This window comes from Hydra vulgaris, chromosome 04 (assembly GCF_038396675.1).
Source record: "Hydra vulgaris chromosome 04, alternate assembly HydraT2T_AEP".
Taxonomy (NCBI): Eukaryota; Metazoa; Cnidaria; class Hydrozoa; order Anthoathecata; family Hydridae; genus Hydra; species Hydra vulgaris.
The window spans coordinates 35,678,743-35,695,000 of NC_088923.1; the positions used below are offsets into that span (position 1 = coordinate 35,678,743).

Genomic DNA, 16,258 nt, shown 5'->3' on the forward strand with positions numbered 1-16,258 from the left:
TAAAAGTAATTGAATTGTATCAATTTGATCAAGCGCGCCCGACGGAGGGTTAATTGCATCATTAAATGACGTAATCTTTATCATGTCGAATTTAGGTTTGAAAATGTGTAATTATGAAAAAGAAATTAATTTATTATTTTAAGTTAACCTAAAGTTAAATTTTTTAGAATAATTAGATTAAAATAATTACTTTGATGTTTATTTTCGTGCTTAACAAATGTGTTTTGAAAATGTGAGGCCCCAACAAAATCGGAGGCCCAGGCCATGTGGCTCCCCCTCTGATAGGGCCTGTATACACACATATATATAAATATATATATATATATATATATATATATATATATATATATATATATATATATATATATATATATATATATATATATATATATATATATATATATATGTATATATATATATATGTATATATATATATACATATGTATATATAAATACACATATGTATACACATATATATATGTATATATTTATAAATATACATATAAATTTGTGTTATAAATAGCGCTTTAATTCAGTTTCAAACTGTTTACATAAATTTGCATAAATTTTGTTTTTTTAATTTTAAAAGTATTTTGAAATCTTTAAATATAAATTATATTATTAAAGTAACGATGTAACTTGCTTTTTAACAGTTTCAAATACAAGCATAAATAACGGCCTAGTCGCAACCTGATGGGCTAATGTCAATTATTTAAAATCAAATCTTTAAAGTAAATCAGTAACTACGTCATTTTAACTGATACATAAATTCAAATGAGTTGCAACAGCGATAGCTATTTAATGAAATTTGTATATGCATTAAAATGTCAATAATAATAATGTGGAAAGATTTTTATTGATAAATAAAGATTTTTAGCATTATCTAGAGAACCAGAAAACAAAGATGAACTTTTTCTTGTCTCACTAAATGTTTGTTTGTGAGTGGTGTTTATTACGTATTATATGACTAGTTTTGTATCATTTTATTTTTGATTATTAGTTCACTGATAGTTTTTTGATTATATTTTATAATATGTGAAAAATAAGTATAGTTGAGGTGTGCCATTCTAAAATGCATTCCAGTTGTGAAAAAAGTCTCAAAAGTTATATTTTCTATAAAATTATTATCAGTTAAAAATGAAGTAATATAGCAAACACCGTATGTACAAAAATTACCATTTTCAAAATTATTTAAAATATGTAAATGTTATTATTAGATATTTATATGTAAATGTTATTATTAGATATAAATATGTAAATGTTATTATTAGATATACATATATATATATATATACATATACATATATATATATACATATACATATATACATACATATATATATATATATATATATATACAAACATATATATATATATATATATATATATATATATATATATATATATATATATATATATATATATATATATATGTATGTATATATGTATATGTATATATATATATGTATATGTATATATATATATATATGTATATGTATATATATATATGTATATGTATATATATATGTATATGTATATATATATGTATATGTATATCTAATAATAACATTTACATATTTATATCTAATAATATATGTATATTTGAGATAGGTAACTTCCAGACATGGAGAAAACTCCAAACATTTATATGTTTATACTTATGTCAAATAATGAGGGTTTGCAAAAAATTGCGATGATTGGAAGCTGGGAACAAAAAAGCCCCAAAATTTTCGCCCCCTCTGCCCCAAACGTGAGAGCAACAAGTTGATGAAGTATTTTTTGTACTATTCTTAACTAGACTTATATTCATCGATAAATTTTAGATTTCATTTTGAAATATTTTAGCGTTCAAAAATTATGACCATATAAAGTTTAAACCCCCCTCAATTTGAGGAGGTTGCAAGTTTTATATGGCAATAATTTTTAAACGCTAATAAATAATACTATGAAACTTAAAATTTATCGATGAATATAAGTCTAGTTAAGAATAGTACAAAAAATACTTCATCAACTTGTTGCTCTCACGTTTGGGCAGGGGGGGGCGAAAATTTTGGGGCTTTTTTGTTCCCAGCTTCCAATCATCGCAATTTTTTGCAAACCCTCATTATTTGACATAAGTATAAACATATAAATGTTTGGAGTTTTCTCCATGTCTGGAAGTTACCTATCTCAAACACCAAAAAATTCTTTCTACGCCTCTGTATATATATATATATATATATATATATATATATATATATATATATATATATATATATATATATATATATATATATATATATATATATATATATATATTTATATATATACTCCATAGATAACTAATTTTTTTCAAAAGATACTTTGATCAACTTAATCGTTTGCCTTACTCAAATGTCCACAATAAAATTATTAATTCAAAACTGTCTATTCTCTGTTCCACTTAACTAATTTTTATTGCGTGATTAGTTTTGTGGTTTTTTCCGAAAGCTCAACTGATTGTTTTATAAACAACTTTATATTAACAACTTTTTTAAAACTAAAGAGATTTTAATTTACATAGTAAATTTTTGAAAATATATTTATGCAACACATTTCGAAAAAGAGTAAACAAACTCATTGCGCATAAGTAATCTAATTAAAGTCTGGGGGTTATTTTTTCTGTAATTATTCTTGAATCAAATAACCCGTGGCACTATTCTATTTCACTAATATCTGCTTAATATTTATTTTCAAATGATAAAGCTAATATTTAACTTTAAATATAGCATGCACCTTCAATTGATTTTTTTTATTTTTTATTATTTATACGAAAAATGCAATGAATTTATTATGAGATGTTAACTGTATTTTGCGCTTACGATAGGTATGATCAATAAAAATAAAGAAAAAAACGTTGTTATATTATAAATTGTAAATCATTTTGTAAATTGTTAACACATTAATATATTATTACTATTATATTATAGAAAGAAGTTTAACTGAGTGTGAGTGAATTTTTATCTTAAAAAGATAAAAATTCATCAGATTAAACTGAATAAAAATGAATTAGCTTAAAAGCTAATTCATTTTTATTCAATTTCGTTCAAAAACGCCATTTGCCGTTGATAATATACAATTAGTTGTCGTTAGCTAATTAAAATCAATACATACAACATTTTAGACTATACACACCAACACAAATATCGTTAATAAAAAAAAACAAATAGTAAAAAAAAAGATTAGCCTGTACAAGATCTAAATTACAATGTTTGAAATTTATATCAAATTAAAAAAAGGTTTTAGGAAATTTACTAAAATTTGTAGGGGTAAACAGAATAATTTCGTTGATCGGCCTTGCATCCTTTTTTCATCTATTAGGCTGGTGTAGATGTAAACCTGTGCTTCATTGTTTCCTGCCTATAATGATGAATGATGAATATTGTTGATTCTACTCATATATTTTTACTTGTACCTCCTTGATCCTTGGATATGCTCTTCCTATTATCTCCTAATGACGTAAATACATATACTTCCCTGACTTTCATTTAGTCATTAGTGGTTAGATTTTTATGTAACTTTTATTAATTTATGATAGGTAGGCAAGACGACTTTGATTATGTCACGGTTTACTTGCCATTGTTGTTTTGAACTAAAACTTCATTAATTACTTTAAGGTGGTACACTACCAGATATTTTCTGAAAATTGAAAAAAACAATGAATTTTTAATATTTAGCTCAACTGGTAGGCAATTTATTGTAGATTAACAATATACTATATACAGTATTGGACAAAACATTTGCAACCAACATCGAACAATGCTAAAAAGTGTTCCTAATTTTACATGTCTTAAAAACGAAACGAACTATACTAATACATCAAACAGTTCAGGAGTCTGGAGTCATAGCATGCCATGACATGAGCAATCAGCTGACAGGTGACAGCACACAAGCAGAATTTCTTTGACAAGTGCCATTTTGCAGCGAAAAAAACAAGATCAACTTTTTTGGTTTGTTTCATTTTCTTAAGTCTGGTCCGTGTGAACGTCACGGAAGTTTTTTAATAATTAAAGGAAGTATCCAGAAGTTTCCAGAAGCATGCAGAAGCTTCCAGAAGTTTCCACAAGAAGCATCTGGAAGCATCCAGTAGCATTCAGAAATATCCAGAAACATTCAGAAGCATCCAGACGCATCCAGAAGTTTCCAGAAGCATCGAAAAGAAGCATCGAAAAGAAGCATCTAGAATCTTCCAGAACAGGTTCACACAGGTTCATTTTACTATATAAGAGACATGTAAATCGAAATGTAATTCAGTCAGTATATGGAAGTCAATCAGTCAGTATTATCAAGACAGTTTATCGAAGTGAGTTTTATCAAAGTGTTTTATCGAAGAATATCAATACAAGAAGTGAAATACAACAAGTGTTTCATTACATCAATACAGTCCACATCCAACCAAGACGTTGTGTTCCACAGAGCATTATTGTATCATCACAAGGTAAATGTAACACGGTAAGCCTTGAGAAGCGTGATTATTTATTTTTATTATTTTTATGACTTCAAGTGCAATAATGGCTCCCGACAGTCTTGGATTGGAACTAAGAAGGAAAATTATTGGCGATTACGTAAGTGGAATGTTACAAAAAAGTATTTGTGATAAATATCGCGTGAAAAAATGAACCGTATCAAGACTATGTTCCAAATATCGTTCTACGGGCAAGTTGGCAGCAGATAACAAAGGTGGAAGACCGCGTTCCACCACTTCTAGAGAAGATTCTATGATCGTCAGATCCGTCAAGAAGGATCCCTGGATATCATCAGTCGAGATACAAAAGCAATTAGAGCTGCCTTTTGCCCTGCAAAGAAACCGCTGATTTCACTAAAAAACCAGAAGAAAAGACTCCTTTTTGCTACATCTCTACACTAACCTCGACAATTAATACATACTGGTGAACACAATAACCCGACTTTTTTGCAGCTACATTTTGCACTACAACCTTTTTTGCAATTGCAAAAGATGGTATTGAGAAGTATTTCCGGAGCAAGTGGAAGTAAAGCTTGAATTGGCTCCCACTCCCACCAACTAAATTCAAACCCCAGTCAGCTGGGTCCTATTGATTGCCTATCCATACTTGAACTTGATAGTATACTTGATATAAGTGTTGACTAGCAGAAGCAGATGTTGGAGGAAGACAAGATAATTGCACTCTTTTATTGTTCCGTGTATTTTCTACAAAACTTTTATATCTATACTTGTCTATACAAACAATTTTTTTTTGAAGCTCTATAATGAGCAAGAAGATACTGTTCAAATAAGTTTACCAATCTACCATGCGTTCCGCTCTTATAAACTTCTTTGCGATCGACACCATATTAAAATATTGCATCCATAGTTTTGCTGAAGGTCTTCGTTTTTCAAATTCTTTTAGTTTTTCATTGGACTGATAAAGAAATCCTTCACATATTGAATTATTGTAACCACTTTCGATATCGTTATATGAAATTATGTTAATTATGATATTTTCAATGGTAATATTAAGATCTGCAACTATCATTAATAACAAGATCTATTTGTTGTATTTGATCTTCTTGTGTAAATGAAATTTTCGTGGTAACAAATTGAATGATACCCTTTATGTGAAGCGTGTTATTATCGTCTAAACTCTTTACATTCATATCAGCGTTATCTGCAACATATTGAATAAATGCGCCAGTTCGTGGTGGTAAGATTAGTAAGAAAATGCGAATGATGAAGAATTGATTTTTTTATTTATTTATTATTTATTTATTTATTTTTGTCAAGCAACTATTTAAAATTAAAGATGATTTCCGACATATAAAATATTTAAAAATATTAAATACAAAATACACTTTATCATATATAGTAGTTTCAAGACTGGAGAACCTGAAGAAGATAAAATCTTATCATCAGTATCCTTTGATAATAAAAAAGACAGTAAAAGTTTATTGTTAGAAAAAATCAAGTAAGGAATCTTGATTAATAATTAGTTCAATTATGAATTTTTGAGAGGTATTGGCTTTTCTTAGTTTACAACTCATGCTTGTAAAATGGTTCCATAGCATTGGGCCACGATAGGAAATGGCAAAGCTCGTAAGTTTTGATATAGGAAAAGGTTTTTTATAATTTCCGGTTGATCGAGTGTTGTATCGGTTTAATATTTTTGGAAAAGTATTTTCAAAAACCTTCTGAGTTTTTTTAAACTGATGTTGGAACATAAATTGTGTAACTTTGAATACATTTATTTCATAAATATCAAGTGCTCATACTTCTTAGAAGAGGTTTAGCGTTTGTGAAGCGATTTTGAAAATAAATAATGCGTGCTGCATGATTTTGTTGTTTGAGGAGACATTTGAGTTTAGATTTGTTTGTACTACCCCAAACAATATTGCCATACGATAAATAACTATGTACGAATGCAAAACTGATGATTCCTCATACATCACAATGTCGTTGTAGGATGCGCATTAACCAAAAGAAGAAAAGATTTGCGTACGGTGTTTTGAACCAAACCGTCTATGAAAAAATACTGAGAGACCTAATTGTAATTTGACTTGAAAAATCTAGACCTAACTGCAAATATAATACTGTGGCTGAAACTTGTACACACTAGTTTTATATGTTCTAATTTAGATCGTTTATTTCTAAGAATTACTTGGTCCAAAAAAAAGTCGATGACTCAGGAATATCGCTGGTAATATCTTCAAACATTCAACTAGGTGAAGAATAATTGGTACTATGACTAATGATTAGATGTCCTTTCGAATAATTGCTGATGCAGTTTTTAAGATTTGAAATTGTTCTTCCTCATTATTTTGGCTTTATTTTCATAATAAGCTTGGTTAAGAATATCACAATGGTTGTCAAAAAAACAAATGAAAGATAATCTGCCCGGTTTTTCAGTGAAAATAATTTTATTACCATACTTATTTCAATCATATCTTAATTGTTTTGCTATTTAAATTACGTTCAATTGTTCTGTTATTTAAATCCGGATTTTTGCAAATACTTTTAAACTCTTCCAATAAAAACTGAAGATCATCACTATTTTTATTGTATCTAAATATTTCTTCCATCGAATCATTCAAATCATTGAATAAACTATTATGGTACCTAGCCTTCAGTAGCAAATAAATCACATTCATCCCAACGCGTGAAGTAACATTTTTCGCAACGTCATCAGATTTATACGTCATCTAGAATCAATTAAAGTCTTCATTCCACGATCAATAAGAAATGTTTCACACTTGTTGTTAAAAGTTTATAACAAATAAAAAATAATTGCGACAATTGTAAAAAAGTATTAAATAGTAGTACAAGTCGTTATGGGAAATAACCAAACGCTTTAACTGCAAAAGCCAGACGAAATATCGTTTAAGACGAACTTAATTTGGTATAACGCAGGTCCTTAGGAACAAAAGTTATATTGGGGGTGGGGGCAATACTATTGGGTAGGTCAAATAGTAGTAGGTCCAAGTTTTTTTGCCAAAGGAACTTACGCCGAAAATACGGATAACAAATTAGGTCTTTTCTACTCTTTTTTTATTATTATTTCTTAATTTATAATCGCTTGCTTTTTTCTAATAATTAACTTTAAAACTATTTATTTGAAAAATTATTGGGAAGGGCAAATGCCCCTCCTGACCCCCGGTTACTACGGGACTGTAACGTGATAAAATACTTATAGCGTTTAAAATTTGGTTATTAAAAAAAATTTAGTTTAAAAAATCTTGAAAAAGAATATTATAATATTTTATTTATTTCATTTTTAATAATGTCCCCAACGTATGTACCGATTTTTAGCTCTATGCGAATTATTGCAAACCTACCACTATTTTGACCGGACTAATTAAAATACTTTTAAGTGACATTTCATAATTTTTAAATTCTGCTCAAATCTTTTTTTTTTTTAATTTTTAGGTCTAAAATATTTTTTTTTTAATTACTTGATGTAAAAAAATTGATATAATTTTTGGTGTATTTTAAAAATCTTAAAATCTAAATGTCAATACTTTATCTTACATATCTAGAACCTACAACGAAAAACTAGTTTCGTTGTTTTTAATCATTAAAGATTAATCATTTCATAACTTAAAACTTTGATTTCGGTTTCTTCTGTATTAAGTTAAAGTTTCGACTTAAAATTTCAAAATTTCATTGAAAAACTTAATACAATAAAATTTTTGAAAGTACCCAAATAATACACAAATCCGTGTATCAATTAAATATTTTATTATCCGGTCGAATATTCTATCCGGAACTCCCCAATTATTTTTACCAATGCTTTTATTAACTCGTCTCTGTTACAAATTAAAAAAAAATTACAAAATTTAAAAATTTATAAAAAAAAAATCACTGAAGAAAAAGCGGCAACAAAAAAGTTATAAATATCTTCACTGATAGAAGACATTTACAACCTTTTGGTTGTCGTTTTTTTCGGTGTCTCCCAACACCCCGGTATGGGTGAGCCCTCCATTAAAAGGATGGCTCATCCATACCGCCATTACTTCGCCACTTATTGAAGGACCTCTCCGAGAGAGGCCCTGGGTGTTGGGAGCGATATCTTTGGTATTGCTCAAATGCTAACGACTCTAAAATTACAAATAGAAGGATATAATAAAATTTTAAAATATTTACAATTTTTTTTAATCAAAATATAAGGCATAACCTCACCATTTTCACAGGATGATGAGGATGCTAAAAATAATAATAATAATAAAAAAAAAGTAAATTAAAAAGGGTTAAACTTGTGAAAAGTTTAATTTTAATAAAAATATGAGTAAAATGCAAACATTTTAAAAATGTCATATTTATATTAAATAATTCTTTCACCTATTGCACATATTTCGCCATAAAAAATATATAAAATTTAAAACACAGCCCTACCAGTTATGCTTCTACCAGACACTAAAGACAAAAAATATACCTCAGAATAATTGATAGAATAATATTCACATATAAATAAATATATAATTATATTTTTTTTTACCTATTCCCCTCATTTCTTCCATGAAGTTGTCTAAAGTAAGAAAAAAGATAACTGAAGCTAAAACTAACAAAAACTAAACAAAAATTAATTATAAACTAAACCAAAACTACAAACTAAAATAAATTTTAAATTTTAATAACTGTACCTCAGAGGACAAAGGTCGGTTATCCAGTTTTTTGTAAAAATGAGTTATGTATGAGACCTTTTTATTTTTTTTAGTATCTACATAGGTATAAAGACTGTTTTCCTACAACAATGTGAAACAAAGTTTGGTCAATATAAAGGGTCTGGTGTCTCCACAATGTTCAAAGGAAAAACGTATGTAGTCCAGAAATGACTTTTTAATTTATTTATTTAACTTTTTATTTCTGTCAAAATTATATTTCATGTGCCTCAAGACAAATTAAATAGAACACGAAAAAAATAACATAAATTTAACCATCAAGAATAAGCCAACGAAGACTAATTATTTTACTATTTACTATCTCCTAAACAATTTCTAAAATGTGACAACTGACTTGGACTTTTGAGGTAACGATTTAAATGCTTTGTTTATTTAACTATACTTATCATATAATTTATACTTAGTTTTTTTTCCAACTCTCCTAAAAGAAAAAAGAAAATAAAGCTAAAGTACTTGAAGATTTAAAATTCCAGTTACAGTACAAATAAACAAATTCCTATTTACAAATATCTAATAGCAAAAACACTGACTTATTTCAGTCTTTTCAATTCTGTGTCTAAACAATAAAAGCACTTAAATGTATAGACGTTAAAATATCTACTAATACTATCTAATAATGTAACTAATACGTTTATTAGCTCAATTATTATTGACAATATAATTTGAAGTAGTACCTAAGTTGATTTTTCCTCCGAACAGAAAGTTGGTGTTGCAAATATCTTTTATCAACCTATCAATTGCATTTAAGGCATGTTTAGGTATCATGGATGTTTCATCAAGCAAAAACAAACTAACTTGTCTTAAAAAATGCCAGTGTATAGAGTTAGGAGTTACATTACATGTGCTATTATCCAATATTGGAACAGTAAGTTTGAATAGGCCATGCAATGTAGATCCATTTGTAAGAAGAGTTGCTGCTATGCCAGTCCATGGAGCTGCAGCAGATTTAAAGCCCCCTACTTATGGTTTCATCAATCAAATAATTATAAGTAAAGCTTTACCACTATCAGCTGGTCCATCCATGAAAAACAATCTAGAATGTTGATTTTCTACACTTGGCTGCTCATTCAATGCAGCAAGGATAGCATTACATACATTTAACTGATTGACATTAAGCAACAGTCTCATTTGGTTGGCTTCGTCAATAAATTGTTGAACATTTTCATCAAATTATTCTAGATTTTAACTCATCAATAACAGGCAGATTGTAATCAGCCAGTGTTTTACCACTTTAATTTATAATCTTTTTAATTTGATGAAGAGTAGCTTGTTCAGCTATTAGAAGTGGGACTGAGCGGTGAATGAAATCTTCCATCATAAAAGCTTTGTATGTATTCCAGAGATGCAAAGGATTGTCAGGTTCACAAAAGGTCAAAATAATTGAAAACAACTGTCTAATTTGCTTTGGCATACGTGTTAAAACCGCCTTAGAAAGAGTATTCTGCCATTCAGTGTCATCTTGCAACAAACCTTTCAAAATACGTGCTTCACGAAATGTTTCAAGGAAAATACCATTAACAGTACGCAAGATGTTGCACCTTTTGCTTGCAAAAGTAACAGTCTAAGAAAAAACAATTCTCCAGTTGGATTAACTTTATACATTCTTACTATCACCTTATTACCACCCCTTTGTATAACCTTCCATTTACAATGTTTATCATCAAATATAAAGTGATAAGGAATGTCTACATACGAATAGCGATGTGCTCTTTCATTTTCAGTATTTAACTTAAACCATGCCGTTAGGTGCGTCTCACGTTGAGCTCCACAATCTAAAACCATTTGTTTTGCTCTTTCTCTTATATACACTTTTTGATTTTCAGGTCGATAAACTTTAAGACGTGTAATAGTGTGTGACTTATTGGATACTTGAAAATTCGCCACAATGCTTCAGGTGCACTTACATAATGACAATCTAAAAAAGTGTTTACTTCATCATGATTAATTTTTTCATTTATTAAAATATTGGCACAGTCATGACCCTTGTATATATATTTGTACAAATACTTAACAGCCTTAACAGACATGCAAGCTTCAACATTAATGTGAGCTTGATATTTCTTTGATAACCATGGATTGTAAGGTACCACCCAGCGGTTATCTACATTGTTACCTTTAATACTGATAACCAAACCATTATCACGACGTCTATAGCATGGATTACCATTATGAACTGCTACTGTGTTAGCATTAAATTCTTTAGGATAGTTTTTGCGGCACACCCCATCTTTCATGCAAGGAGAATTTGGATTCAGTATGCCACATGGGCCGTGAATCATGCAAGTTTTAACGACGCCATAAAGGTCTCGATTAACGATCGGATCGGGAATTTCTGCAGATATTAAATTATTGATATCATGAGCTGTTTCAAGCTTATCATCATTTGCAAAGTGAAGTAAAATATAAACATGTGGCAAACCACGCTTTTGAAACTCGATAACCTGAACATGTGTTACAACTTTCCCTAATACACCATGCTTAAAAATGTCATTGAGAAGGTTATTTAATTTGAGTTTAAATACTCGAATAACTTAGTCAGGTCTATTATTTGCTGTCTGACCTGGATACAAATTTTCAGTTATCTCGCGCCATTTTGGGTTGCAAGTGAAAGTAATAAAAAGATCTGGTTTACCATACTTTTTAATTATAGTCACAGCATCTTCAAAGTTTTCCTTTAAAGCTCTAGGACTTCCTACATAAGTTGATGGCAAAACTACAACACGTCCTGTCTAACATTATGATTATTTCCAAGGTTGTTTACATGTTCGTGTAAGACATCATACCGCTCGCTTCTCAGTTTGTTTTGGTTATTTCTGATGAAACCAAGGCGCTGGCCTTTTTTTCAAAATAATTTATGCTGGAATATCATGATTCCAAAATATTTATAGCAAAATCATGTAGTAAACAGCGCTAAAGACAAAAAAAACAAATTGAGATGAAACAAATTGTATATATGGCAAAATAATTTGTATTGGCTTTTAGTGAATGGTTAAAAGAAGTGATTTTTAATAAAATTATCTATTTACCATTTTTAACAATAGACACCAACATGAAGATAAGCCAAATTCTATCAACTCAAAAGATACAATAGCACACAGTTTACCAAGTCACAGCACTTTGAATAGGTATGCTACATGAAATTTTTTTATTGATTAAATTCTAGGTTGTTATATATTATTAGAAGGAACTTCTATTGAATATTTTAAAAGTGAAAAAATTATTAAAATCGAACGATTCCACAAAAAGTTATGCCGTTTTAAGTACCGATTTTTAGATATATGTATTTGTTGATAAAAATGTGGTCAAAATAAATTTATATTTTTTAATTAAAATTATTATAACTTTGTCAACTCATATATATATATATGCCTAAAACTTAGTTTCAATAGATAGATATAAGAATAGCCTACACATTAACACTGTCCTACATCCTTAGGGCGTATCTGGTAGGCTAGAGGGGCCACCCAACCTCCACCTTCACTGTCATAATATCAATAATTCATCTTAAAATAAGAGTATTTTTTTTTGTTTTGTAATTGCTAATTTTTATATACAAGTAGTTGCTTTTATTTCCTTCTAGAACAAATACGAGAGGTTGATTTTTGAGTCAGGGTGTATGTGGGGTTGGGGTAAGCACCGTATTATTGAAAACACCCTATTAATAATTTTACACTGATAGTAATATTACTACTAGTAATAATAGTATTACTATTAGTTTTACTGTTTCCATTCAAAAATCAATAAATAAATTTTAAAATGAAATTATTAAAATTCTTACAATTTAACTTTTCACTCATTTTATCTAAATAAAGCAACATTATAAAATTATTAATTATGACAGTAGTAGTATAAACAAACAATAATATAAACCTTTTTAAGTTAAAAAGGTTTATATTATTGTTATTGAACATTAGTTTATTGTTATTGTTATTAAAATATAACAATGTGATTATCAATAATAATAAAATTTACCCTGGAAAGAATTTTATCTCGTACTCCCCCCCCCCTCCCCGCAAATGATTAATAAAAAAAGAAAATTAGGTACCAAAGTTTTGCGCCTAAATAGGGTATCACCGCCTCTGAATCTGGCAACAAAATTTGGCAGGAACATAAAAAATATGTTAACTCGAGTGTCAGAAAAAATGAGAGTTTGTCAGGCTTTATCTTCAATAATTTCTTGATGCAGAAAGTAAAGAACCGTTTTGCCAAAACTTTTGAATATCAACATATCTACTTATAAAATTCATTATTTTATTCAGAAAACACATATTATTAAAGTTTATTCATTCAAGTTTTTAAAAAATATCTATGTTGGAATGAAATTCCGAAAAATAAATCAACAAAAATCTGTACAAGATTATAGAAAAAAGGAAATTAGGTACCAAAATTGTGCGCCCAAATAGGATATCGCCGCCTCTGAATTTGGTAAAACTTGACAACAACATAAAAAATGAGCATACTCGAGAGTCTGAAAAAGATAGAGTTTGTCAGGCTTTATCTTCAATATTTTCTTGATAGAGAAAGTAAACAACAGTTTTGAATATCAATAAACCCACTTATAAAATTCGTCATTGTAATCAAAAGACACATATTATTCAAATTAAATCAATCTATTTTTGAAAAAATATCTATGTTTATATGAAATTCTAAAAAATAAGTCAACAAAATTTGGTACAACCTCTATTTCTAAAATCAACCTTTGTAAAAAGGTTTTGCCTAACGTCAAACTCTGCTATTCTCAGATGACAAATTCTCATATTTCATCTCAAAAATTAGGCTATCGTGACTTCTGGAGAATCTTTAACAGTATCTATTACAAGGGCAAATCTGTTAGGCAACCTCTCTTGCATGGTTTAGACTTTGTCAACTCACCTAAAGACAAAGCTGAATTGTTTGCTAAGAACTTCTCATCAATATCATCTCTTGATTTCACTAGTCGCGTTTGACATGATATAGCGGACACACAGGTTAATCCATTGCATGACTTCATATCTCTCCAGCTTCTGTATGTAAAATGATTTCTTGCTTAGACTCTACTAAAGCTTGTGGTCCGGACAACATACCTGTTATAGTCTTGCAGAAGTGTTTTTTGAAGCTGTTGTCTATACTTTCAAAACTATTTAACAAGTGCTTATTAAAGACTTGTTTTCCAGCCTGCTGGAAAGCGGCATCTGTCAACTTATTTTTAAAAATTCTGGAGAGTGATCTGACTCGTCTAACTACCACCCCATTAGTCTTCTTACTATCATAAACAAGATTTTGTTAAGGGAAATAACTGATAGGTTTTATTGTGCATTAGATGTGGAGAGGCCAAGGCTATTGCTCTCGATATCTTTTTATAAGCACTTTTCTTTCGATGTGTCAGGTAATATCATTAAGATTATTGAATCCTTCCTTACCAATTGTAGTATAAAAGTTATCCTTGGTGGACAACATTCTTATTCATATCCTGTTACTTCAGGGGTTCCTCAAGGTTCTATCCTTGGCCCTAAGCTTTTAAATCAATTTTCAAAAAGCGTTGCACAAAATTTTAGTACATTTATTGGTTCCGTAAAACGCGATTTCCGCATACCTACTTTGAAAAAGTATAATATAAACATATGTACCAACTTTAAACACAATAAATGTGTTTAAATATGTATATAAGGTTAAATATATACCTTATATACATATTCAAACACATTTTTAAAAACAATTATATAACACATATTAACACATACCAGGGGCGGATCCAGCTTTTTTTAGTCTTTGAGATAGCTATCTTCCAGATATGGAGCAAACACCAAAATGTTTATATGTTTATACTTATGTCAAATAAGGATGCTTTGCAAAAAAATGCGATGATTGGAGGCTGGGAACAAAAAAACCCCAAATTTTGTGCCCCCCTGCCCCAAACGTGAGAGCAACAAGTTGATAAAATATTTTTTGTACTGTTCTCAACTAGACTTATATTCATCGATAAATTTTAAGTTTCATAGTATTATCTTTTAGTGTTAAAAAATAATGACTATATAAAATTTATAACCCCCTCAAATTGAGGGGGGTTTAAACTTTATATGGTCATAACTTTTAAAAGCTAAAATATTTTACTATGAAATTTAAAATTTATCGATGAATATTAGTCTAGTTAAAAAAAAATGCAAAAAATATTTCATCAACTTGTTGCTCTCACGTTTGGGGCAGGGGGGGGGCACAAAATTTGGGTTTTTTTTGTTCCCAGCCTCCAATCATTGCAATTTTTTGCAAAGCATCCTTATTTGACATAAGTATAAACATATAAATGTTTGGTGTTTGCTTCATGTCTGGAAGTTAGCTATCTCAAAGACCAAAAAAAGCTGGATCCGGCTCTGCATACACAAACAATAAAAAAACACTTTATATTATTATAAAAACACATTGATAAAACAACTATAAAGCACCTATTACCACATACTCATACATATCAAAAAAGCATAAATGCAAACAATAAACGTGTGCAAACAAAAAAGTTTAAAATGACGCAAGAAAATTCAAAAAGATTCAAAGTAAACAAAATATATATTTACATACAATACTCCTTACCTTTTTTTTCATAAGAACTGTAATCCTCATAACAAAATTTAACTTTTACATACAATAACATGTGACATGCTATGTCAGTGTTGGCACAAAATTTTAATTCGATTTTTCTAAATTTTCTAAAAAAGAACAAAAATAGTTAATAGCATCACAGAAATTTCAAAGTAGTAATAACCATTTTATGGAAATAGCATTAGTATAACTTTAAATAACATCTATAACCCCATTTTCTTTCTAAAAAATAATATAATAAAACTGCTAAAAGAAAAGCTAAAACAAACAAAATATAAACGATTTAAAAAATTAAAATCCTTTCTACTTTATCTAATAAAAATGTTTATACAACTATTATATATACTTACTTCAATTATAATATGATCTTAACGATGATTATTTATCTTAGTATGATTCTTTATGTAATATATCTAAACTAATAATTAAACTTCATAAGGAAAAAAGTTTCAACTCGCTTAAGAGGTCTTTCTCAAATGACTGCGTGCATTTTGAGAATGCGTTCTTTCAAAGCATAACTAATAAAAACGACATTAAA

General features: G+C 28.7%; 1 protein-coding gene across 1 annotated transcript in view; it reads left to right on the plus strand.

Annotated features, from left to right (window-relative positions):
* The first annotated feature begins 792 nt into the window (after positions 1–792).
* The window catches only part of LOC105843864 (uncharacterized), a 94,972-nt gene continuing 79,506 nt past the window's right edge, over positions 793–16,258 (plus strand). Inside the window, exons 1-3 of the mRNA XM_065796191.1 lie at positions 793–938; positions 9,186–9,284; positions 12,192–12,275. The gene's annotated coding sequence lies outside the window, so the exon portion shown is untranslated. The remainder of the gene's footprint in view (positions 939–9,185; positions 9,285–12,191; positions 12,276–16,258) is intronic.